This window comes from Achroia grisella, unplaced genomic scaffold (assembly GCF_030625045.1).
Source record: "Achroia grisella isolate CSIRO2021 unplaced genomic scaffold, CSIRO_AGI_Agris_v1 utg1086, whole genome shotgun sequence".
Taxonomy (NCBI): domain Eukaryota; kingdom Metazoa; phylum Arthropoda; class Insecta; order Lepidoptera; family Pyralidae; genus Achroia; species Achroia grisella.
The window spans coordinates 452,360-479,293 of record NW_026712572.1 but is presented as its reverse complement, the minus strand read 5'-3'; the positions used below and the strand labels follow the sequence as shown (position 1 = coordinate 479,293).

The 26,934-nt window shown below is 32.2% G+C and overlaps 1 protein-coding gene across 2 annotated transcripts in view; it reads left to right on the top strand.

Moving 5' to 3' along the window:
- Positions 1 to 13,649: 13,649 nt before the first annotated feature.
- The window catches only part of LOC131842784 (uncharacterized), an 83,184-nt gene continuing 69,899 nt past the window's right edge, over positions 13,650 to 26,934 (top strand). The window contains exon 1 of one of the 2 annotated variants that reach the window (XM_059191355.1): positions 13,650 to 13,678. The gene's annotated coding sequence lies outside the window, so the exon portion shown is untranslated. Of the gene's footprint in view, positions 13,679 to 18,216; positions 18,493 to 26,934 lie in introns of those variants that run through there. The other variant, XM_059191363.1, reaches the window with a different exon arrangement.

Genomic DNA, 26,934 nt, shown 5'->3' with positions numbered 1-26,934 from the left:
TAATAGATAAAGTCTGTTTGTAGGAGGTTATAGTTTTAATAAATAACAGAGTAGTCTGAAATAGGAGAGGACGACCGAAGAAAAGATGGATGGATCTGTAAAAAATATGTATAAAGGGAGAGTAAGCTCAGATATGACGGCTGATAGGGACAGGTTAGAAGATGACAAACCGATCTCAACTCATCATTACATAGTATAAAACAAAGTCGCTGTCTGTCCGTCCCTATGTATGCTTAAATCTTTAAAACTACGAAACGGATTCTGAAGCGGTTTTTTTAATAAATAGATCGATTCAAGAGGAAGGTTTACATGTATAATACATGTACACCCGGGCGAATCCGGGGCGTTTAGCAAGTAATAGAATAAAGGCAAATATAAATTGAAATACAGGGTGGCCCAGAAGTTTACATTTTGAAAATTAAATAAGTTTTTTTCTATTCATATATTTCTTTTTCTCTTTTCAGAATTAAAAAATATAATCCCTGGAAATTTTTATCATGGATAAGTTTACGACAGAACAACGAGTGAAGATTTCAACAGCATTTGTTGAAAACGCTTCACTAAGTTCCTTATTGCAGGCCTACTAGGGACATCCCCCTAGTAGGCCTGCAATAAGGAACATTAAAATGGCGCATATACGATCTTTACGTTGCAACAATTGACCATCCATTTTCAAAGTAAAATTCAATTATCTTCACTCATTGTTCTGTTGTAAACTTATCCATGATAAAAATTTCCAGGGATTATATTTTTTTAATTCTGAAAAGAGAAAAAGAAATATATTAATAGAAAAAAAGTTATTTAATTTTCAAAATGTAAAGTGACTTCTGGGCCACCCTGTAGGTTATTTTATATTTATTAATATAAGTACAATATTTCTGATTCCTGTTCGTTCCAGTTCAATTGCTACATCAATAAATAGTATCACATTTTCTAGCCTTTCATTTGCAACGCCAACAAGCAAGCACTATTGCAATTTCATTAAAAATTTACATATCATTTAAATATTTCTGAAATAGTACAATCCCAATGGGCGGTTATAATGAAATTTACATAATATTAATTGTAATTGTGTTTTGTGAAATACTGCGCAATAAAATGTATTACATGTGGCGTATAATGTACTTACTACTGACTCTCTGAGTATTAAACTTTAAATTTATTACTACCTATTTATTTGATTCGTTACAGATGTGTACTATGTTACTAGTCGTAGTAATCATTACATAGTATAAAACAAAGTCACTGTCGCTGTCTGTCCGTCCCTAAGTATGCTTAAATGGTTTTTTTTATAGATAGAGTGATTCTGGAGGAAGTTTTATATATATAATACGAGTACATGTACACCCGGGCGAAGCCGGGGCGAGTAGCTAGTATTATTATAAACGCGAAAGTTTGTGAGTATGTATGGATATTTGGATGGATATTTGCTACTTTTTTACGATAAAACTAGTGAACGGATTTGGTTGAAACTTTAAAGTATTGTAGCTTATATAGCTTTATTACTTATAGGCTATAAAAGATATTATATATCGACAACCTCGGTGGTCTAGCGGTCTAGCACACCGCTTTACGTCCGATGGTCGCCGGTTCGATTCCTCGCACGGCACAAAAATTTGTATTCATGAGTATGATTGTTTGTATCGGTCTGGGTGTTTTCTATGTATAATATGTATGTATTTACGAAAAAAAAAATGATCTATGTATTTGTATCAGTTATCTAGTACCCGTAACACAAGGTTTAGATAGCTTAACTCTGGTCTAGATGGCGCTGTGTGAATTGTCCTGAAATTATTATTATTATTATTATATGTAAATTTATTATAGATTATTGATTAGAAATGCATACAAATTGTTGGGTCCTTGTAAGTGGTACCATTCCCTATATACATGAACAGTATCACGGGCATCACGTTATCATATAACACTCGTGATACAATATACAATACTAATATTCCATACCTCTTACTCTGTAATTTCACTGCCTATACTTAAACTTTAATATGTCTTTTGTGGATTAATTAACTTTAAATAATTTATATTAACTTCACCCACATCTTGTTTTGCCGACAAACGAACTTCCAGATCATGTGCACGTTATGATTAGGGGTTGCTTTCAAGACCGGAACTGTTCGAGTAATCCACTTACGCCAACCGCCACAAATAATTTTAAATTAATAATCATATTGTGCATAAGCATTTAATATATAGAACAACTAGCTGTACCCGCGACTTCGTCCGCGTAAAATAGTGACATTGACCAAAATATTTAATGACCTAATAAAAGCCAAATGAACTTCTTTGAATATAATCTCTCATAACTCTTTCAACCTCTTATAAATCTAATCCTTAATATATATTTAAAAATAGGCTAAAATTTAAACTTGAAGCTTTTAGCCTTAAAAATAACAATATTTCCATATAAACATTTAACTCTCCTTTAAATTCTTTAGAACCCATTTTTCATTATTTATATTTAATCAACAGCCTAAAAATCAGTTTCACGCTTTGAAAATTGGCAATATATCCATACAACCTTGCACCTACCCTTTCAATCCCCTTAGAACCCTTTTCCACATTAAAAAGTACCCTATTTCATTTAAATCGGCTCAGTAGTTTTGGCGTGAAAGCGAGAGAGACAGACAGACAGAGTTACTGTCGCATTTATAATATTAGTAAGGATAGTACTATTCAGGTCACACTAGAATCTGTGTACTGAACTGGACTCTCAGAAAAAACATTAATACCAAAAATTTTACGTTTATAAGCGGCTAAAATGTCCTACATTAATAAATGATTTGATTCCAATGTATCTATCGTTACAGAGTGTATTAATCTTTTTCACTACCGTCCAGTTTAGTACACAGATTCAATTAAGAAGAACTGGTAAGATACTCAACTGAAATTCTATCTTTTTAAAAGCCAGTTTGTTTACATTTTGTATTTATGTAGGTGTCTATGTCTAACATTAAGTGAAAATCACCGAACTGCTCTTGCCATGCATGTTCGTCATTCAAGTAAATAAAAAATTCTATTTGTTAAAAAAAATACAGACGAATTGGGAGCTGCCTTTTTTTGTTGGTTGAAAAAATACAACGTTGATCTGAAACAGGTCGTTGCAAAGGGGACTAAGGCACTATAACGAAATATACACATCCAAAGTTTGTATTTACTATCATTTTTTTTAAATACAAATCTATTTTTCTGTAACAATAGCATTTTAGTAGCATTTTGACTCAGTGGTCTAGTGGTTAGCACACTGTTTTATGTCTAATGATTGCGAAGTCGATTCCTCGCACGGTACTTACAAACGTCTATATTCATGAGTATGAGAGTGTTTGTATTGGTTCGACTATTTTCTATGAACTTAAAAAGATTGCTTTTAGTAATAAGGCCGCCTTACTGTAATTATACATGTGTTCTTTAATATATTGTTTATGTACCTATTTTATTTATTGTATACATCTATACATATAAATAAAATTGGAGTGTCTGTTTGTAATATTGAAATGAAACGTTTTTTACTACATGCATATGAATATAAATACGAAACATACACCAAACTAACCTTTTTTACATTTTTTGTTTGTCTGTCTGTTTGTTCCAGCTAATCTCTGAAATGGCTGGACCGATTTTGACGGGACTTTTTTTGACAGGTAGCTAATGTAATAAGGAGTAACTTAGGCTACTTTTATTTTAGAAAAATAAAGTTAAATTCCACTTGGACGAAGTCGCGAGAACAGCTAGTTACAAATAAAGTACTTTCTATCTATCTACAAATGGACGTGTTATAAATGAGTTGTAGTATATTTCAATAGCTATTGACTCGTTAGGTGTTCTACCAAATAAATACAACAGACAGGGACATACTCAGTCATAAATCATTAATGACAACCATTTCCAGCTGACTGTTCCGTTATTACAACAATTTGCATTCTAAACATTAGTTTATGCAAATTCAGGATTATTAGACACTGTCATGAAATTTCAGCTATTTCGCTTCGCGTTTGGTTTCGGTTTATTTTGAATCTATCATTATATTATGCTAAATACATATATTAAATATTGTATGTGTCATAATAATGTGACATATAATTTGACGGCTTCATTGGTCTAGCGGTTTAGAACGCTGCTTTACTTCCGATAGTCACGGATTCGATTCCTCGCACGCAAACAATTATATTTATGAGCATGGTTTAGCGAAATGTTTTCGACCGCGTGGATACAATAAAATACAATACAGTTGTATCATATCCAAAATACAAACGTAATATTTGTATTTTGGATATGATAATTTTATGTTTAGTTTTATTTAACATTTTTATTTGCACAATTAGACCCACTCAACAGTTCCTAACGCTCTATTGGAGATATTAGAAGAGATCTTTTAGAGATAAGTCGTTTTTTATTAACATTAGTTCTAATTAGTATACCTAAAAATATATTTAAGTGAAATATAGAATATATAATATATTTTAAGAAGTACTGAACTTTTAGAATTCCGTCCTCGGACACGTTGACTTTAGCAACAACGGGTAAGACAGATCTGTCATAACAAATGACTTGTCACCTTCCAGCGAATGGGCTAACCTATTTGTTATTGCCAGGGGTGTTAAACTCCTCGCAGGCAATGTCAAATACAATATTATTAAAGTTTTGTAGAATCTCAGCTTAAATCGTCGAGACATTAGCAAATTAATTTCCTCGCAAACGTTACATCAAAGAGGAATAAACTATTCATTACTTGTTTGAATTCATGAAAAATTGACTAATTTAATGGATCCAAAGCAATTTCACTAAGAATATCTCTCCTAATTAATTCATCAGAACCAATCTGGCTTTCAGAGTTCATTTATTCATAGCGTATCTCTGTACGGAACCAATAAAGCATCAACTACACAGCTATCAGAATTTGCATTTCAAACGTTTTCCCCCGGGAACCAGTGGCAGGCTAATGTTAAGTGTGAGGGAGACAGAAATTTAGGCATATTAGCCCGCCCGCAACGTTTAGCTAAGCCTGAGGTGCCGAGTTTGGAACTTTAGCGTGTTTCCAAAGTTTAACTGCGCAATTTGGAGTTTGGAAATATTTTGTTTTGTAATAAACCGATAAGTACCTACTCGTATTTTGCATTTCAAAGGTCTTAAAGCTGCCATAATGGAGGCTAATGAAATAACTCAATTAAAGTAAAGTTTAGAAATACATCACTTTATGTCTGTAAAGTTTATTGAAATTCATTGTGACCCAATATTTAAATATGCAACAACCAAAACTGTAGTTTTTTTTATTGTAGAAATGGAACGGTCTTTATTGAAAATTGTATTGCATATTTACAAGATCTTATTAGATTAAAAGTATATTACACTGAAATATCCGTGTTCAAAGAAAAGTTGGTTTATATTACCGTTTTGTTTTACATTAGCCAGTATCTTCAAAAATTCTCAACCGATTTTAATTTTGAACTCCATTCAATGTTTATTAAGATTGAAACATTGTTCTATTTAGTTCTAAATATTTAGTTAGACTTGCATGGTTTTTGGTGGCTTCGTCACCAAAACAAGGCGTCAATCAAAGTATTTTTTATTTATTTGATTCATGTACCTGTACATTACAGATATTTATGATAGGTCAATATCCCATCAGTTTGTAGTATTTGTAAAACCCGCTCGCAGATCATAACTTGTGCCCCAAACAAAACGGCAATGCTCTCACAGCGATAATTCATCAAGACGTGATAAGGAACAGTGTTGTGACACGCGCGTGTATTATATTACACCCACGTTACGTACTAAGTGTTAGTTGCCGTTGTGACAGACCACATTTCAGCTGCTCATGTGTACCGGACGTTACGCTGGTTGTGTACCAACGTGTAGTAATTCTAAACTGTCAGAATATGAGGGAATGCACTAGCTAAATGCCGCGGCGAAGGCTGCGTGAAACTGAGTAAAAAATATCTTGTTTGATTGTCTATGTCCAATAAGTATTAGTTGCTGTTGTGACAGACCACATTCTAGCTGGTCATGTGTACCGGACGTTACGCTAGTTGTGTACCAACGTGTAGTTATTCTAAACTCACAGAATATTAGGGGAACTGTGAATACAGTAGCTATATGCCGCGATGCTGGCTGCGTGAAACTGAGTAAAATATCTTATATGATTATCTAGAACATGGTCTACACCCAATAAGTTGCCGTTGTGACAGATCACATTTCAGCTGCTCATGTGTACCGGACATTACGCTAGTTGTATATCAATGTGTATTAAAACTAAACTTACTGACGACGTCGTTTCTCTAGCGGTTTAACACATCGCTTTACTTCCAATGGTCGTTGGTTCGATTCCTAGTACGATGTAGACAGTTATATTCATTGGTATGATTGTTTATATTGCTCTGGATATACATATATTTTGTATTTGACTAAAAAAAATATTTTAGATATTTCTATCAGTTTTCCAGTACTATAACACAAGCTCTGCTTAGCTTGGGACTAGGTAGCACTGTGTGAATTATCATTAAGTTATTACTATGAAGAATTATCTGATATAATTATGACTAGCTCGCAAAATGTTCGGTAGCTTTGTGATAGTTTACAAAGGAAAAGTCAGTCAGTAATACGTACATTTTGTGCGGATTACTCTCATTTAGGCTAATGTCACATTCGGTATTAAGGTTCACGGAGCTAAATAAAAGAATAATAGAAAGGACTAGATGGCTTTTGTGTGTTTCTTTATTAAGGCTAATGACTATATTAGGGAATCTCACGGGCTTTTGGGTAGTGCTAAATTTAGTTGAAAGACTAATGACTTGGTGAGTATTTAATAGGCCGATGTGGTTTTGATTTGTCTTTATTTTTGGGCAGTATAATTGAGTCGTAAATATTATTCTACCTTTACTAATATGTCTGTATATGTTTAATTAAATATGAAAAGACAAATGTTTTTTGTTATGTAACTGACATTTCCAGTAAGTTCTCATATATCACAGTCATTCCACTATCCTACTATTACTACTATATATTAATATTTTACTGCTATATAGCACACTTTAATTGAAACACTATTTGCACTCCCGTACTATTTTATTATTTGAACTATAATTATTCTCGTCCATATTGATCATGTTACTAACTTTGTATTATAAGGAATATATAGGACTCCGATTCAACATGTTGTACATGATTATGTATATGTTAATAAATTCTTTTAAGATTTACATAGTATAAAAACTAGTCGTTTCAGTTGTCTGTTTGTTTAGATCTTTTAAGCTGCGCAACTGATTTTAATGCAGTTTAAGAGATAGAGAGTGATTCAGTGTAAGATAAACTCGTGGGAAACCAGGGCGGGTAGCTAGTCAAAGTAGAAAACAAAATTATTTTATATTACTTTGTTATTTATGATTCTGTTCTACTGTAACCATTAAAATATTTATCCAAGAAATAAATTGTTTTACAACATATTCTTACCACAGTATATGCCTACAAACCTAACATACAGACTCAAACATAACAGTAAATACAGTACATAATTGAGTTACCGCATACTTTCTATAATCTTCACTAACTTATTTCGTTTTTATGCCTTGAAAATTATTACCACACAAAAATTAACACGACATAAAACCACAAAACAAAAACGCTGTAAAAATTCCTGAGTGTCCGAACATACGTGGCTGCGTTCACACATAAACAATGTTGTATCATTAGCAACTCAAAACGGGGACTTTAACAATTACAGTCCGGAAACATTGCTGGTTGGGAGGTGATTATAATCTACGCTTTTTAATTACAACAGGCTCCTCCCGTAATTTATAATGAACTGTCCAATCGCGTTAAGAACCATTGACGTGGAGCCATTCAGGTATAGATAATCTCATGTCAACTACATTACATTAGGTGTATGTAGAAATTATTGATAATACGACAAAGAAGACGAGCTCGGTGGTCTAGTAGTTTAGCATAACATCTTACTTTAGATGGTCGCGGGTACGATTCCTCTCACGATGCAATTTTTAATAGTCATGAGTATGATTGTTTGACTCGGTCTGGGTGATATCTATTTATATTATATACTAGCTGTCCCGGCAAACGTTGTTTTGCCTTAAAATAAAAAAAAAAATAGGGGTGGATTACCTACTACTGGTGGATGAAAAATAGATGTTGGCCGATTCTCAGACCTACTCAGTACGCTCACAAAATTTCATGAGAATCGGTCAAGCCGTTTCGGAGAAGTATGGGAACGAAAACTGTGACACGAGAATTTTATATATAAGATATATTTCAATATCCGTTGCCTAATATCCATAACATAAGCTCTGCTTAGCTTGAGACTAGATGGCGCTGTGCCAATATAAGTCATCGAAACTATATGACTCCCCGGGAGAACACTCTGAGTCCATACCCACCTCTGAGCCCTATTTAAAACTAATAGTTTTGGAATTATGGTTTGGACTGACCATATCAATCTAATTAAAATGAGAATTGTTAGTAACGGATTTGTATAATCCAACAAACTGAAATGACCGTTGCTAATGAGAAACCACACTAAACCTTATCTTTTGCTAGTTAATACGGATTTTGTATAATCGTTTTTTTTTTTTGGACTACTCTAATGCCGTAGCTGGCCTTTACAGCTTCATCGGACATTAGGGGCGAGTGCAGATGGCACTCCAAACCCGCGGAAGGACTTATGGAGCGGCTGAAGGCCAACTCCTGCCTGACGGATACGACTTTAGTCTGAGGGCACCTCGTTCGAGCCTCGGCTCAGGCCGTCGTAATTTCAATCCCCGTTCCACGTTTGAATTGGACGGGGGATCGATCGGAGGGGTATTGGATATGTCCTATATAACCATGTTGGTGCTATCTACTTATTGCTATACAATACTAACTGTTACCGGACTTCCATTTTTTGGTAGTTAACAAACTAATAGACATATTATTGTATTTATAATGTATATAACATGTTCGCCCAATATTCAAAATTCCGCTATAATTAATTTTAATGTTAGGCTTGAACATTATTAAGGCTCTATTGTCAAATTTCAAATTCAAATTCAAAATATCTTTATTCATGTAGGTCTATTACAGACTCTTCATCATCATCATCGCAGCCCGGAAGACGTCCACTGCTGGACATAGGCCTCCCCCAAAGATCTCCACGACGATCGGTCCTGCGCTGCTCGCATCCAATGCCTTCCCGCGATCTTGACCAGATCGTCGGTCCAGTTACAGACTCTTATGATATGTCAAATCTACCGTCAGTTCGGAATGATTTCGAGATGAGAAGAACTGACAAGAAACTCAGCTCGTATTTTTTTTTAATGTTGTACATATTTACAATAATACTATTTCATTTAAATTCAAATTTGGGAGAATAGAGTGACCACCAGCATATGCTATATAAAAAAAAAATCAAAAAATCTAATCAGTGTTCGCAACCTGAACAGACCAGTCCCCACAAGCAGCGCCCGTTCACGAGTATGACGGATGAGCCAGCCATCATTGCACTAAACCATATTAGAGGGAGCACATCGATCCGGCCCACCACGCCGCCACAAGTTTGAACTTTATAGCGAGCATGACTGTTACAAGTTACTCCACTACGTCATTTATATTATTTACAGCATAAACTGTACCAATCACAGTTTTCACACATTACAATATTTAATTTACATTATTTAAATTACAATATGTCAAAAACTATACTTATTTGCGCGTATGTGTCATATACATGGTAGTGTGCGTAATGTTTTTTTTATTGATTTCATGTATTTTATATGCATAATTTAAAAAAATATATTAGTATTTTGCATTATTTCTCTATATAAACTTTCATCATCTTCAAAACTTAACTTATAAACTTTATTCATCTTTTGTCGACCTCGGTGGTCTAGCCGTCTAGCACACCGCTTTACGACCGATGGTCGCGGGTTCGATTCCTCGCATGGCAAATTTTGTATTCATGAGTATGATTGTTTGTATCGATCTGGTTGTTTTCTATGTATAATATGTATTTTTTTCCAAAAAAAAATCGATGTATAGTATATGTATCAGTTATCTAGTACCCATAACACAATCTTTAGCTATCTTAACTTAGGTCTAAATGGCGCTCTGTGAATTGTCCTTAGATTCTTATTATCTTATTATACACTATAATTGTTAAATATTTCATACTCCTCTATTGGCGCAATTTTCGTAAAAGAGGGTATAAAGTTTTTTCTTCACATGGCCTCTACTTCGTCTACACCAATTTTTTTTCCTTTTTCTTCATCTCGCCTATCCAGTGTCCAACTGACCTGACATCATGCTCAGCCTATCATCCTCCACTGATACAACTGACTCCACCCCGCCAGCGTAAACCGTTAGCGCAGGCGGAAGCACCATTCCATAATCATTTAAAAAATAAGTCTATATAACTGAGAGCTCATAAATTACTATCAAATGAAATGTTCACGTCTATCATTTAAAATTAAAGTTTGATACAGTGTAGAAGTTAACGGGGAAAGCAATCTTTGGGTTTTTAATTCCATTTGACGGGATCATTATTGATGATTGAGTAATTGCTTCTTTAGAATGATTAGGATAGCCTGGTCTGTTATTTTAGTTTGATTTTCAAATTAAAAAAACTTATACGTTATGTATGTAGTTCTAATTCCAAGCTAACAATGAGAGCTTGTGATATGGGTACTAGACAACTGATACAAAAACGTAAATACATACATAAATATATATACAAAATAATCTGACAAATATAAACATAATAGGTACTCCTGAATACAAATGTTTGTATGAATTATGCGATATCGAAGCCGCGACCATCAGAAGTCGGTGTCCTAAACCGCTACACCATCGAACTCTCATTAGACATATATACCCAAATAAGTAAACATACTATTAATAGATAAACTATAAAAACTAACTACTAAACTAAACTGAAGGTAGCGCTAACAAAATAACCGTGGGTGGAATGAACTAAGCTTATTTAGTAGCTGCTATGTCGAAGATAAACAAAAATGATAAAAACATCTTTTCTAATATTATAAATCTGTAACTCGGTCTGTTTATAAGTATGTTTGTTATCATTTCACTACTAAACGGCTGAATGGATCTTAATGAAACTTGGCATGAATATATATCACTAGAAAAAGCAGACGAAATGGCGGACTACAACTAGTACTTCTATTCGGTATAAAAAACAATATAAACAATGACTAATTTAATATTACAGTCTAAAATAATAATGTGCAGTTACCGTTATAATTTAACATGGAATTTCCCTTATACTTCCTACTTTACGGCCATATAACTGTGCCGCCATGAATCTAATTTGGCTGAAGTGTTACACTCTCAATAAGTAGCCGCCTAATACTTCACTCAAAAATTTACGTACATTTTATACGTTGGATATGTAATTTACAGCTGCTCAAGCGGATGGCTTCTCACAAATTATGATACAAAATAACACATTTCTCTCGCCGACACGACTGGCTTATAATATGGGCAAGGCTCGAAATTAACTATAATTGCTTAATTCGGAACTCATGCGTTGTTTGTCCAGATCGCCGCAAAGGGTTCTACGTAGTGAGGGAGATGGGTATATCTGATGGTGGTTGGTTAGATAGAGACGGATGTATGCTGTTAGAAATCGGCGCCGATGTTATGTCCGCATCGATGGATACCTTCCCGGTAATGGGAATAACGTGTGAAGGGAGAGAGAGTGCGATCATTAGATCTGCTTTTTATACATCTTGTTAATGACGTATATGTATAAAAAAGTGTGTATAACTACATTTTACAAAATGAATATAAGAAGTAACATAAATATAAATTAAAAGTTTATCAAGTTCGAAATTTAAATTTTACTTTGAATTTCGAATTTTACCACATTGTTTTTTTTAATTGGGATATCACATCATATATGCAGTAGCACGATAGATAAAGTGAGCATTTTTTAGACTGTGGCCCAACAACACGTAAAAAAATCTCGCGCATTTTTGTATTCTGAAATGTTAGCTATGTTTTGCTTGAAACCTTTTCTATGTTAAACAAATAGTAGTGATGTAAAATATTCCCTTTTTAGTCAAACCTCAGCCGCGGATTACGTAGGTAGGTATTATTTCAAGCTTTCATTTACCTAAAGTGTAGACTATTACATCATTGTTTTTATCAATATTATACTCGAACATATTTCTAAATTCAATTATATAATATATGTAAAGTTAATGTAAAAGATAGTATTTTGTAATGTCAATACAAGAGATTTTTTTATTTTAATGCTTAGTGCATTAAAATAAAAAGAATGTAGTATTATAATGTTCTAAATTTAAACATATTTTTGAATTTCGAACATTGTCATAATTATGTTTTAATTATCAATCCAGTCGGATGAAGTATTGTATATAGTAGTAGTATAAAGTCCAGTAGCATAATAACTAACATAAGATTTTTTTAAACTGTGGAACTTCAACTTTAGGTAAAACTCGCGGTAGGTACTCGGCTTTTATTTAGCCAAACTAATGTTGCTACCATTGCGCTATTGATTTTATCAATATTATTATCAAACACGCTTCGAAATCCAACGATATTAATATAAAGTTATGTGAAATATGCAACGGAATGCAATGCAGATAATATTTGTTAATATTTACCTCCCACGCGTGTTCATTGTGCGAGTTCATTGATCTTGATCCACACTAATATATGAAAATTAAGAATTTATTTGTTTGTTTAAACGCGCCAATCTTTGAAATTATCTGTCGACTTTGAAAAATTCTTTTTACATTTTAGAACACACTTGAGCAAGATTATGGGCTATTAAACATCACGCTAGAACCTGTAGTCAAGAATAAACAAAAATTTAGAAAAAATACGAAACGAAAATAAAGTAATAACGCGAACGAGGGTTTAAAACAATCCGTGGGTCGGAATCCGGAGTCAGTAGCCATTTCTTTTAGACTGCGGGTGAATCCACGGGTCCAAGGTTCTATAATAATGTTATTGCAGAATATTTCTAAAGTATGCCTAAGGCATATTTTATGTGTTTCTATTAAAAATGTGTTTTATTTGTTTCTGTTGCTTACGTACTGGCCATATAGTTTTATATCTCATATTTAAATTGTATTTACTACTGTGTATTTTTTATTATTAAGAATTGTATTATATATATTTGTATATAGAACCTTAGTGTCTAATAAAGATTGTGACAGACAACAACAGTCTCTTTAGTATATTAAACTTTATATAATGACAAAGACGATCTTGCTAAGTTCAGGAGTTTACTTGGATTAAATGATCTCAGATTCCATTCACGGTGTAACCTAACGGTTGTTCTAAGTTGTTAGTATGGCATAGCTGACGGTCTAGCGGTGATCTAGCGGTTTTATTTCCGATGGTCGCAGGTTCAATTCCTCGTACAATTCCAAAATTTGTATTCACTATTTATGTAATTCTTGCAGTATATATGTTTAAAAATGTCTGTATGCAGGCTGTATCTGAATATACTGGACATAAATATATTTAATATTGTTAAAATCTATAAGCACTGTATTCTACATATAGTTGATTTGATTTGATTTTATATATTGCGGTACTGCCGCCCTTGTACCAACTACTATTGTTTAAGAATTAGCATCTAATCTGTTTTGTTCTTTTCAGATGCCGTCGTGATTTGGAGACATCTTAAAGGGTACGTTGAATGTTTTTTAATGTTACCAAAGTTATAATACCCTCAACAGTCGGTAGTCACGAGGATCCAACTTAAAAATAAAACAAGAATATAATCATCAAAATGTGTTTGAGTACAAGAGTATCTAATTTTATATTGTTTAGTTTAGCTTCTATGCTTTCGAGGTAATAAACTGGATATGTGAGTTTAAATATAGATCTGATGAAATTACGGATTAATTAAGATTCCTAGTGTCCGAAGTATGGTGGTATTATTGACTAAAATGATTTAGTGTTATATACTATGTTACGACTTTATAATTATAGGTACTAGCCGACCCGACAAACGTTGTTTTGATATATAAATTAATCAATTATTTGTCGACCGCTTTGAAAATAAAATATTAATATCACTATTAAAAACCAAATTAATTAAAAAATAGGTTGTAAGTACCCCTACTTACAACCTAATAGGAGTTGATGGCAGAAAGAAAAAAAATTGTATAGTCCAAAAAATTGTGGTCAATCACTCATTTAGGACTATGAAAAGTAGTTTACGTCCTATTTTCAGATCTACTGAATATACACAAAATTTTAGAAGAATCGGTCAAGCCGTTTCGGTGGAGTTTTGACACGAAAATTGTATACTAAACTAGTTGTACTAAATATATGTAGATTTTTGTAAAAAGTGTAGTGAAAAATTGGTGAGGCAGATGATTTAAACTAAGCTGCTTGCTTAGTAAGCTAAATAAATATTCGCTTAAAGAAATTCAAATCATCACCAACTAACATAGGCTATATTTAATAGAATAATAAAGGTTCTACAATACTTGTACTTGTATAAAACAGCGTCAAATCGTCGAGTTCTACATGAAATCATTATTATGGTTGGCTAACGATTGTTGTGAACCGACTTAAATTCCTTCACAGTCAAACTTGAAATATTCTTGCAAAATTTCAGCTGCAAACATCAAGCAACGGAAATTGAGTGCCTCAGGCATCGGCCATTATATTCTGTATTAACTTAATGGCTTATTTTGTTGATTCTTTTTTTATAAACGATGACACCATTATATTTAGCGCTTATTGATCGTGGTCTTTATCGGGAGGCGTTTGATGTTTAACCTGCTTTATACAAAGTACGTTTACCAAAAGCTTTTATCCTTAAGATTACTTTTTGCGATGTTTTTATGTTCAATTTACCATTAAAGATTGTGTAATATTTTTTGAGGATATTGGGTATTGTATATTGTAATTTAAACACTTGTGGGGATTGGTCTGTTCGGGGTACAAACACTGATTAGACTATTTGCTTTTGACAAAATTGCAATAGCATATGCTGGTCACTATATTGTCCCAAATTTGAATTTAAAAATAAATCTGTATTATTGTAAGTATGTACACAATCTTGTTTGAAAAGAATAAGAAGAAGAAAAATAACGGGCTGAGTTTCTTAGCAATCCTTCTCAACTCGAAAACACTCCGACCTGATGGTAAATTTAACATATCATCATCATACAAGGAATCGAACTTGCAACGATCAGAAAACATAGTTAAGTCGATAATTGTAACATTTTTTATGCGCATAATCTTTATTATTATATTTTTATCTGAAAATCAAACAAAGTCGCGAATAACAACCAGTGCTATTATAAATATTACGATATTAAGAGCTTAAAAGCAGATAGGGCTCATTTAGAGTATTTGTTCTCAACTAATATTACTACTACTAAATTGAGCGTACAAGAGCTCATCCGAGAAGTGAGCGGCTCTTAAATTATGAATGATAACATTAAATATAAGAAAAAAATATTTGGTTATTTAGATAGTAAAAAAATACATAACTTATTTTAAAAATACATTTATATAGACGACCTCGGTGGTCTATTGGTTTAGCACACCGCTTTACTTCCAATTGTCGAGGGTTCGATTCCTCGCACGGTTTGTATCGGTCTGGGTGTTTTCTACGTATAATATGTATGTATTTACATAAACACATAAATAATTTACATAAATACAAAATATATTTATATATTTGTATCAGTTGTTTAGTACCCATAACACAAACTTTAGCTAGCTTAACTTGAGACTAGATGACGCCTGGGATGATTATTATTACTATTATTATAGACGATTTATTTTAGTCGCTTTGCCTTCAAATATACCTAGTGAAATATGGACTTGTCAAGTGGTACAGTACTACGTTGAGAACTGACAATGCCTCAGTAACGTGGGCCATATTTTGATTTTAAAAATAAAAGGATCCCTGCAATCAACCCAGGCAGTAATGATAGTATATTCGATTGAGCTAAAATATACAATTAACTTGTATCTAATGCTACACTAATAAATAAACAAATACCTTAACGTTCATGTTTAATTCAATGGAGATTAAGTTAAAATCTTGGTTTCTTATAAAATTTGTTGCCGGCACGTATTCTTTGAAACACATAATTTTGTCTCTAATTAATCAGAAAAAGTGTAGACAGAAACATTTAAATCAACGTCACACAGTGTCGCGTTTGCATCCCATAGATTAACGTTCGTGGAAACAAATCCATTTAGAATACTGAGGCTCAATGGAGTGACTATGTCAAGACGGCAAATTTGTTTTCTTCGAACTTTACAAAAACCATAGATTTTAAAATTCGAATTTCGAAAACAGAACGCGTTTATTAACTGCCAGTCCGATATGTTAAAACAGATGTTCCGCCTTGGCGCTTGACGGATGGGTCAGGCGAGGTCGGCCGCCATCTTGCAAGATTCCCGCCAATCGCTGCGTCCCCAGGGTGCCTGTCAACGGAACAGCGAAACAATTACCGGGATCGTGACTTTGTAAACAAAGCAGGTTAAAGCATTCAAGACGGTGTAATTAAAGAAAGATTCTGTTTAAATAAGCTTAGGCTTTCAAATAACAGAGATATTATTACGGAAATCATCCGAGTGCCTGCCGTCTGTTTTTGGCGTTTAAAAGTCAACTTAATTCCTGCTCTAGAGATTACGGTGGAAATCAAATTAGGTAGGAGGAACTCCTAAAAACTGTAGCAATAAGGCTTTTTTAAGATATAATAAAACAAATAAAGAAGTAATCGCGGCTTCGCAATAAAGAATGGGAACTAAAAATGGAGATTTTAAAATAATTATCAAACTTTTACGGCCTCAAAACGGTTGAGGTAACATTAAGTTATTAAAACGATATATCGGCAAACATCTCATTAGGCTACACGTAATAATTATGTCAGGTCAAAACCGAGACAGCTTCCAATCATTTCGATATGCACCTGTTGCCGCTCGGCTCTTCTCGTTTTTAATGAAGACATTTAGTTCCTTCGCAGGTGTTCGTGACTTCTGATCCGAATCAACCTCTATTATGTTATTTCAATCATGGTGCGCTTTGTTTTCTTCTATAGTTTTTTGTGCGTCCCGCAAATAACTTTATTGTCCCTGTTACAATTTATTGCGGTACAAAGGTGCATAATAAATTGTATCAGTCTGTTAACAGATGTATGTAATTAAGTTGTAAAGTTTGTATTGTTTTTGTTAGTATGAAAGGAAATTCGATTGAGGTTAAGTCAAAATGATATTATATTTCTCTAAACAAAAGAGAAATAAAATTACATAATTAAATTCTATTTTTATATTTTATCACATTTATTAAAAAAAATAGTCAACAGCATAAACAGATGTAATTGTGTTTATATTTTTGACCGAGTTTCTAACTTGGAATAATATTATTTTGCTTTTTAAATTTCTTACACTCATTGAGTTCTACTCTGAAAAAGAAATGTCATTAGTACAGTTATGTAACTGAGTGTAAAAATAAGTCGTAATACAAACGTGTTAAAAATCAAATTATATTGTCACTCCCATTTCAGCACCGACAAGTTAGAAATAAAAGACTTGGACTGCTATAAGATAATACATGAGATTTCGATAGAAGGTTCTCTAAATTCGCACAAGCCACTATAGACTTTAACCTTAATCAGTTAGAGTTTTATATCTCGGGAAGTCCATTTCTCCGATCGGTTTCACAAAATAAAACTTATTGAATGATCTCTGATTAGATGATTATCAAAGCAGGGTTGCATTGGATCTTGGCTGTTGTACGAACATTTTATATGGTAATTGAATTGTAATATAAGCATTCGCTTTCGAGGCTTCATTATTAGTGGTTTATTGCGATCGGTATCAGTAACATGAGTACTGGCAGGCGTGAGTTGTGCGCTAACATCGTATCTCAGATACAAGTATTCAAGAATAATTATAATAAACATGGTATCGATTACATAATTTTAATAAGGTGAAAGTCACCTTATAAGAAAACATTTCGAACAGACCAAAGCGTCTCACAGCAAAAAAAAAAGGACAAAAGAGCGGCAGATGCGTCCAGACCTGCACAATTAATTTTATACATTTATGAAACGTCTCTATCCAGAGGAAACCATTTCTTCGAAGATTTGACGCGTTATAAATTTTTGTGTGAATGGTTTTTATAAAGGGTGGGACCCATTCGCCATATGCCGGTGTGATGTTTTATTCAGTCTCGCCTTGTTGCTGTGGATGACCAGTGGTTTTTGTAGTTGCTCCTCGCTTCGCTTTGCGGTGAAATATTAAACGTATCTACTGTCTATTCGGTTGATTGTTTTGTTGGAAGTGTTTGTTAGTGATCTCGAAATTAACATTTAGTATTTAATGCAGTTTATATACTAAATCGCAAGTGAATTTAAAGTGTTTTTTAATAGTGCAATTTGATATAGTAAAATTAGTTTATTTAAAATGTTAGTGGTTGTGAGTGTAGTATGTATTTTTAATTGTTTGTTTGGAATAAGGAAATAAGTAAGTTTATTTATGTATTATATATTTTTTATATTATGAAATATGAATAATATAAATATTTTATATATAAATAATATAATTCTTGTAGGTTATAACAAATATAAAGTATAATGAAAATAGGTATAACATCAATGTCCTACATAGACTTGACTGAATAAATATACTTTTAGAATTTTATTTAAATTTTATAACGAATCTGTGTTTATAAAATATTTTTCTGTGGCATTAAGAATCGTCTGTAAGCTATATTCTATGTTATTCACTGATAATTTTCTATATGATTTTTTGTACTGTTAAGTATTTTATTAGTTTATTAAGTACAAACATACATAAAATAATTTTTTGGTGGCAAATAGGTGTACTGTCCGTAAATGGGTATGGTATCTGATGGTAAACGGTGACCGTAGCTTATATTGCTTTTTATAATGTTAGTATAGATAAGATTTTGTATATAATCGTGTTTAAGTCAAAAATTAACTCCTATTTAGGACATTCTGACTACTTATTTTATTATTTTTGCGGTGCCGTTGATGTCTATAAGCTAGCGTTACTTTCCATTTGGTAGGCCAATTGCTTGTTTCTCATTTTAATCTCATAAAGAGATTTTTTGAGAATTGTTTCTTTATAACACACCTACTCGTTAAATTATATTTAGACTAGAGATTATCTGTAGTATAATTATTATTTAGATGTTATACATATAAACTGTTATTTAAATTGATTTTTTTATACCCAAATTAAATCTTTAGATAAATATAATCTAAAGATGTTATATAGCTAATTTAAATTTTCGTTATTAACAATGTGACATGAGAACAAACATAATAAAAACGGCATTAAAATAATTCATAAGCCAGTCACGTCGCGACGGTAAATGCCTCTGACTATACCATCTAGGATAATATTTTTTTTCATGAATACTAAATAAATAATTTTAACATATTTATTTACCGTTAATGAAATAATAATAATAATGAAATATTATTAATATTATTCATGAAAATGATAAATATTTTGTTAATTTGTTAGGCATTTACGTACGTGATATTATAGGCATATAATGTCGCCATCACGTAAAAAATAGGTAGATATAATATTGATATAAAATGTAGGTATATTATATTTTATACATGGTGTTTCAAATAGTACAATCTTATAAACGCCACTAAGTGCCACAAAACTATGTATGTTACACAATAATTGAAATCCAGCGCTTTAAGTGAATTAAAAATAAATAATTCAATATACCTACAACTCAATTACAAAAGCGAACCAACACAAAGCTATTATTCGACAAATAAAAATACCATTAACCTTCGCGAAATATAAAAATTCAATGTGACAGATGGTCAAAAGCCCACATACATAATAATTCCATTATATTGGGGAGTTTTTTGACACGACCATTGAAATAGGTCAACAAATAGAGCTTCACAATAGATTTGCCGAATGTTCGGTCGCGAAATGACGATTTGTACCGGTATTGTGTAAAATTTCATTGGAATAAATTAGTGTGAGAATTTATTTTGAATAAAACATACAATATGTTTAATCTAGCTACGCCCGCGGTTTCACATGAAATTTATAGCTTATATGTTATTCTGATGGATAAGCTATATTACTGTACAATTTCATTAAAATCCGTTCTGTAGTTTTTGCGTGAAAGAGTAACAAACATCCATCCATACATCTATCCATACTCACTAACTTTCGTATTTTTATTATTAGTAAGATTTAGTCACTTCTGATAGTAGTTTTATTTCAACTTGTATCTAATACTAGATGACCCGCGCAACTTCGACTGCCGTCATATTTTGCTGACAATTCCGCTCCGATTAATCATACCGTGATATACTATATTGCCTCTAGACTGCCTCGATAAATGAACTATCTAAGAATAAAGAATTTTTAAAATCGGATTAGGAGTAGCTACCAGAGTTTATCCGGAATATCCAAACGCAGAAACTTTACCTCTTTATAATATTTAGTATGGATAATCTTCTACAATACAAATTTAAAAATAAATATGTTATGTATAAATAATCATTATTTGTTAGGAGTTCCAAATGAAACTCATATTGCCTCTACTAACGGAATCTGATCATCCATAAATATGATTGATTCCAATTAATTTTCCAATAGCAAATAATCACAAAACAATTATATTAATAGTTCATTTATTAATGGAATTGTTTTGTCAATATACGAATATAAGAAATTAGACAACGAACATTTGGAAATTATACTAATTAAAAATATCTTAATATGTATTTATTTGTATAAATTCCTTACTTTAATTAACTTGAAAAATAAGTCGAATTCGTGTGTTAAAAAATCTAAAGTAATTAAGGTATCATTCAATGTATAGCACACAATAAATTGCTTTTTGATTGACACTACCAACAAGTTGAAAATCGGCGGACGAACAGCGAAATATTTTAAGGGATACAATAAAAACTGCTAAGTCACTGTAACCATAGAGATTGTGTAGATCATGTGGCGCTAACCATTATTGTTTTAGGTCTCATGGCGCCAAACATATGGTGCTTAACGTCTTAGGGATATTTCAATAAAATGTTTACGATTGCTACAAACGAAAAAAAGTGAGCAGTAAAAGATTTTTTCCTTCAATTGGATCGTAAACTCGAGAGTCACTGTAAGTTTAAGTAAACTGTTGACATTATTGCTATTTTCTTTTGATTTTTTACAAATCTGCGATTAGAAATGTCATTTAAATAATATGTAACATAATGTAAAAGAAGTACTTCCTTTACATTGCTAAACATTGTGCATAAAATAGTCAAACACACGCAAAACAATAAAACAAGAACCATCACAACATTCCAGCTATTGTGCAGACGCAATAAATGCCTAACAGTTAACGTTTCTTGGTTATAATAATTTTAGAAAGTAAAACCAAAATAAAGGATCTCAAACAATGAACTCTTCAATTGCCACTTCAAAGTATGCCTGCGAGTCACAAGTAACATAAAATCCAACAATGAGAATAAAAACGCTTAATTTATCTTTATAATACTTTTACTACCGTTCCACTCTTTTGAACAACTACTAAACATTTGTTATTTTAATAAGTGAATAAACATGAAACTACTAGACACTTGATTGTTGAATATCATAGACATTTATAATTATCTTAATTTCGTATTATATTTCAATAAGTTTTTTGACTTCATAAATATAAATTCATAAGGATTAAAATAAATGCTTCAATTAATAGAAATATTTTCGTAATTATTTAAATTTTCTGTTTAAATATAATGTAAATACTTTTTTATTAACTTGATTAGGATATCTTATAAATATACAAAGTTTATTCATATCAAAGGCAACAGTTGTTTATTATTAAAATCTCGACGATACAGCCTATACTAATTTAAAAATTCATCAATCATTTCTCAAAGATACGCAATTGCCGCCCAGGGCTAAGAATCTTTACCTGAGAGCGATGAAAAAATCAGTAGAAAAAAAGGTGACAATAACTACAACATGCCAGTAAACTACTAAGACATCTCAATTTATTGAGTCTACTTCACAATCGTCCACAGGATCTAAAGGAATCAATTTGTTCTTGGAAGTATCCTCAAGCGATTTGGTGACAAAAGTTTTGAACTCAATTATCTTCAACACCGCCTATTTATGACTTTATCAAAAGCTTTTGATGCTACCGTCTCGGCTTGAGCATTAAATGAGGTTTTAGAAACACGAACTGTAACAAAGTTAAAATAAAAGTAGAATATTTAAGTTTGATTCTATCAGAGACGCTTCATTGGCGACCGATCCTCCGCGTTCCCAGTCAACATTCCTGCATTCGGTATAAGGTTATAATTCAACTGGTGACGGCATGTGATACCTATCTGGACAGCCATTGAAGGTATCAGACTTGACAAGTCACTCTGCACTAAATTTTCAAGTTCATAAAGTGTGAACAGTTAAGTATAAATTATACGCAGTGAAGACAAACATTTTCAACGGTTCATATCCTTTGAGAATTGTGACTTCTAAGAAATATAGATGGTTATCAAGTTTGAGTTTCGGCACCGCTAACGAAGGTCGGTTTGGATACCTGTTTGTTTTTTCATTCGCATCCTCTGAATTGTCAGCGAAGCACCCACGTCTCATGATGTTAAAAGAAGATAACATAATAATCGATGACCAAGACATTATTGTCATCGAAGTTTATGTCAAATATAGTTTTGACTTCCTCCACGAAGATTGGCTGTTCACAACCAAATAGTAATAGGTTCTATAGACATGAATCATATTCAAATTAAGTGGTTACTATACCATAACAACCCATTAACATCCCACTGTAGGGCACTGATCTCTGGTCATAAGAATGGCCTTATATTGTTATTACTACACTATACAATTTTATTTATTCTTAAATCGTTTACAGTTATAATCTTCCTTAACGGTTTTGGACAATATACTCAGATTTACAAACAACAACATTTAAGAGACCTATTAGATTTATACGTAATGTTTGACTGTGAAAGTATTGTCTAAAATTTCTGCGTAATAGCTTGAAGCAAGTGATATTACAGTAAACAGTTTGTAGGGATAGAAAACGTTTATAATGAAGCCTGAGACGAAACTACGGGGCGAGGGAGAAATGTGTTCGTCCCGAAGATCCAATTACAATAATTGTACTCTAATAACATGTAGGTACTGTTACTAATAAGATGAGAGTATTGGATATGCTTACTACTTGTAGTCTTACAGTTACCTCTTTATCTTCCAGTATTACAAAAGGGTCTACAAAAAATATGATAAACGCTATCTTTATAATCCCGCGTGTCCGTTGTTTAGCTACCCCAGCACATATGTCGCACAAGTTAACGCTCTTTTGTAAACCGTATCAAAATTAAGATAATGTACATTGTCCGTTCAAATTTATACTTTATTATTAGCTTGGGCCCTACAGCTGTCGTGTTTTGTTGTATTTTTTGTGGCCAAGTGGGCAGTGACCGTTGGTTATAGATTGATGCGGTCCCATAAAAGTGTACAGGTAATGAGCTCCGAAATTGGTAATAACTATATAAAGTATGATACAATTTTGATACTATAATCTTGAATTATGACTTATATCCTGCATGGTCTATTAGATAATAGATACATTGCGGTAAATTGCTAGTCTGCTCGCGAACATTTTTTTATAATGCCTACAAAAATATATCAATTAAATATTCCGCGTTGTTTTCTGTTTAAAGACAGTATACATATATTGTACTGAATTAAAAATTCAAATCAAATTAAAAATAATTTACTGATGTAAAAAATTTTAGCCGTTTATGAACGTCAAGATTTCTATATTAATATTTTTTCAGTCCAGTTCAGACCGTACACTCAATTAAGAAGAACTGGGTGAAACTAAAAAGTAAATGTCTTTTTATTTTAAAGCCAGTTTATGCCAATTAATACCAAAAGTACTTTTGGTACCTTACTATAAAATTTGCATTTGTACCTTAATATAAAACACTCATTGCTATAAAAGACGTATTGATTTTTTTCTAATCGAAATTTGTTGTTAAATCTTTTATTAATCTTATGAATCTGGTTGATTTGTATAATAATTATATTACTATGACTTAACAAATACGTTTATAACGTTTATACATTTTATGGCAATCAATAAAAATATCCAAATATATAAAGTGTCATGTTGTTCATTTCAATTTTTCAAATTTCGAATGTTGATTTCCCCTAAATTCGTTTGCAAGTGTTGTTCGACATGGAATTTCATTTGTTTAATTGAGCAGCCAAATATTTGCTCCGATTCTGTCAACGCCGTTAGTTTCGTTCGTTCTGTCAATATGTCCACAAATAAAATACAACATGACGCTATAATTTATTGCTCTGTTTCATTCTATTTTAATGCTTGCGTCATTGATTTAGGATTTAGAATTGTATTCGAGTAAAATAACATGGACTTCAACTGCACTATCGACAGGTTGTAATCAATTACACTAGGCCTATAATATTTATTATTTTCATCGTCTCGCAATCTAATTTAGCCACAATAACTACATCTTTATATATGTTTTGCAACAATTGAATGTCTGGTTCCAACGGTGAAAGATTTATAGTTAGTAATTATATAATTTTCTATCTAATAAATGTTATAGATACAATTGCAATGTTATGAATATTGATTACAATCTTTCAGCACAGACTATATTTTATTTAGTGTAGTGAATATAAACAAAATATCTGTATATAATACAGATAATAATTTCTATAGTAAAGAATACGGAATGTCTTTCGCCAAAGCAATATAATAGTTTTCGATGTTTCACTAGTTATTAAAAATTTATCGTTCAGTTTTATGTGTGACATGTTGCCCTGCAGAGTTTACAATCAGTTTTATGTGGTCGACGTCTTTTGACCATTGACCACAGATCTTATACAGTCATATAATTGGTATTACTTGTCCACTTCCCATAGTTTATTGTACACATAATTTTAAGTAGCCTTACGCGACTATAACTGTCTTTTATACTATTTATTCTTCTTTATTCAAGCTTTGCAGTAACAGCCATCAAAGCAAGTACTTTAGATCCATATTTCAAAATATTTTTAAAACTTACTCTAGATATTAAGTCTTTGATAAACTTTTATTGAGTTTGATGTTAAAAACGGTTTTAAAGTTTCCAAAAACGCTCGAGGTTCAACACTGAACTAACGATAAATCGTCTCTAAATGGACGCGTAGTTTCACAATAAATATCTGATCTAACACCGTCTTCCTGCCCACGCCCATAATTCAGAGAGAATTATTGGTATAAATTAAATAAACATCTCAAGTGAGACATTTACAACGAATGTCCGAGTCACTGCAAAATTATTTATAGAAATTGTTACAAACTTATTACATCTAAAAAGCGCAGTTAATTGGAGCTAGGAAAAGCTAATTATATAAGAACGAAACAGCACTAAAACTAGTGACTATCACTTAGTTACTAATTTCAGTGATTGTTTATTAAAACCAATTCCCTTTGAAAAGATCAAACTAGAAATAATAGTATTGTTTGATTATGACGGCAATAAAACACTTGGCGATGGTTTGAGTGGGTGTTAAATCTTTTCTTATTCTCTTACACCTAAACGAACTGAAATGCGATAAAAGTGAGATTTTATGATACGGGAATCTCTAAAAACATTGTTCATCTTGGGTGGTCAACTAACAGGCTTGACGTGATTTCTTGGTCTAATAAACACTTGATGTGTGTTTTGCGCCAGCCGGTTTGGTTTTTTAATGTTTATTTTCAAATCATTCATAGGAAAACTTTGTTAAACACTTGATTCAAAAACTGATGAATGTTTAGGATGGCTACTTATAGAAAGCTATGATACGATATTAAAAGGTATATCAATATTTATTGCGTTTATAATAACATTTATTTATGTGTGTATAAGTATTTAATTGAGGATAGATCGTTAATGTTGCATCAAAAACAAGGACAAGATTGTATCATTCGCTGCCGTCGCATAAACTACAGTTGTTATAAAACATATATAGGTACAGGTTTCTTCGAATAAAGTATCATGTAAGTTTCCGACTGGCTTTTGCTATCGTGTCGACGTGGTATTTCATCTGGTCGACATCTGTCAAGTGGAACAAGTTCAACTTTGTCGCTGGCTTTGGTATTAATTTCCCTTTGCTCCATTTTATTGGCTGTGATTGGATTATTCTCGTACTTTTCTCTCCTTCCTTCTCTAGACATAATATTTAACTTTTTATTTTAATCTAGTTAACTGTGTTTACTGTCTACAATAATTTGATATATTGCTGCTATTATATTAGTATCTATTATTATAATGTTTCTGCAAATTATGGTTACTATTTATTTAGATACCAATTGTTCAATAAATTGATATATAAATCGTGATATAGAATTGACAACAATAATTTGTTTTGCCAGTTCTCTATTTGTCTTCAATAAATCATTTGTCACTCCATTGAAGAATCCCTTATGCATTCTATTCAATGACTTTAAGGTATCGCCTTATTGAATTTGATAGTGTTCAATGGATTTTATTTAATACTCGTTCATTCACTTACATTGTTTCGTATAGAAACAACTAAGTAGGCAATCTTTCAAATGTATTGTACAATACGTTACGAAGTTACGTTAACAATACTTTGAGTGTCAGTAAACACTTGAAGATGACGAAACTCAAAACAATCGTGCGACACAAGACAAAACTTTTCATCGAAAAAAGTACATGTACCAAAACAATTAAGCCCTCAGCGAAAAACTTTTCGCGAACTCTGGAACTAAATACGACGAAAATCACTTAAGACCCTTAAGTCTTAGCATTACGATCCCTCCCAAGTTTTTGTTATGAGAAAAAGAGACAAGAGGAACGACGTGAAGTGTCATACATTTTAACGGTAGCGTTTTTGTGTTCCCCGGTTGTT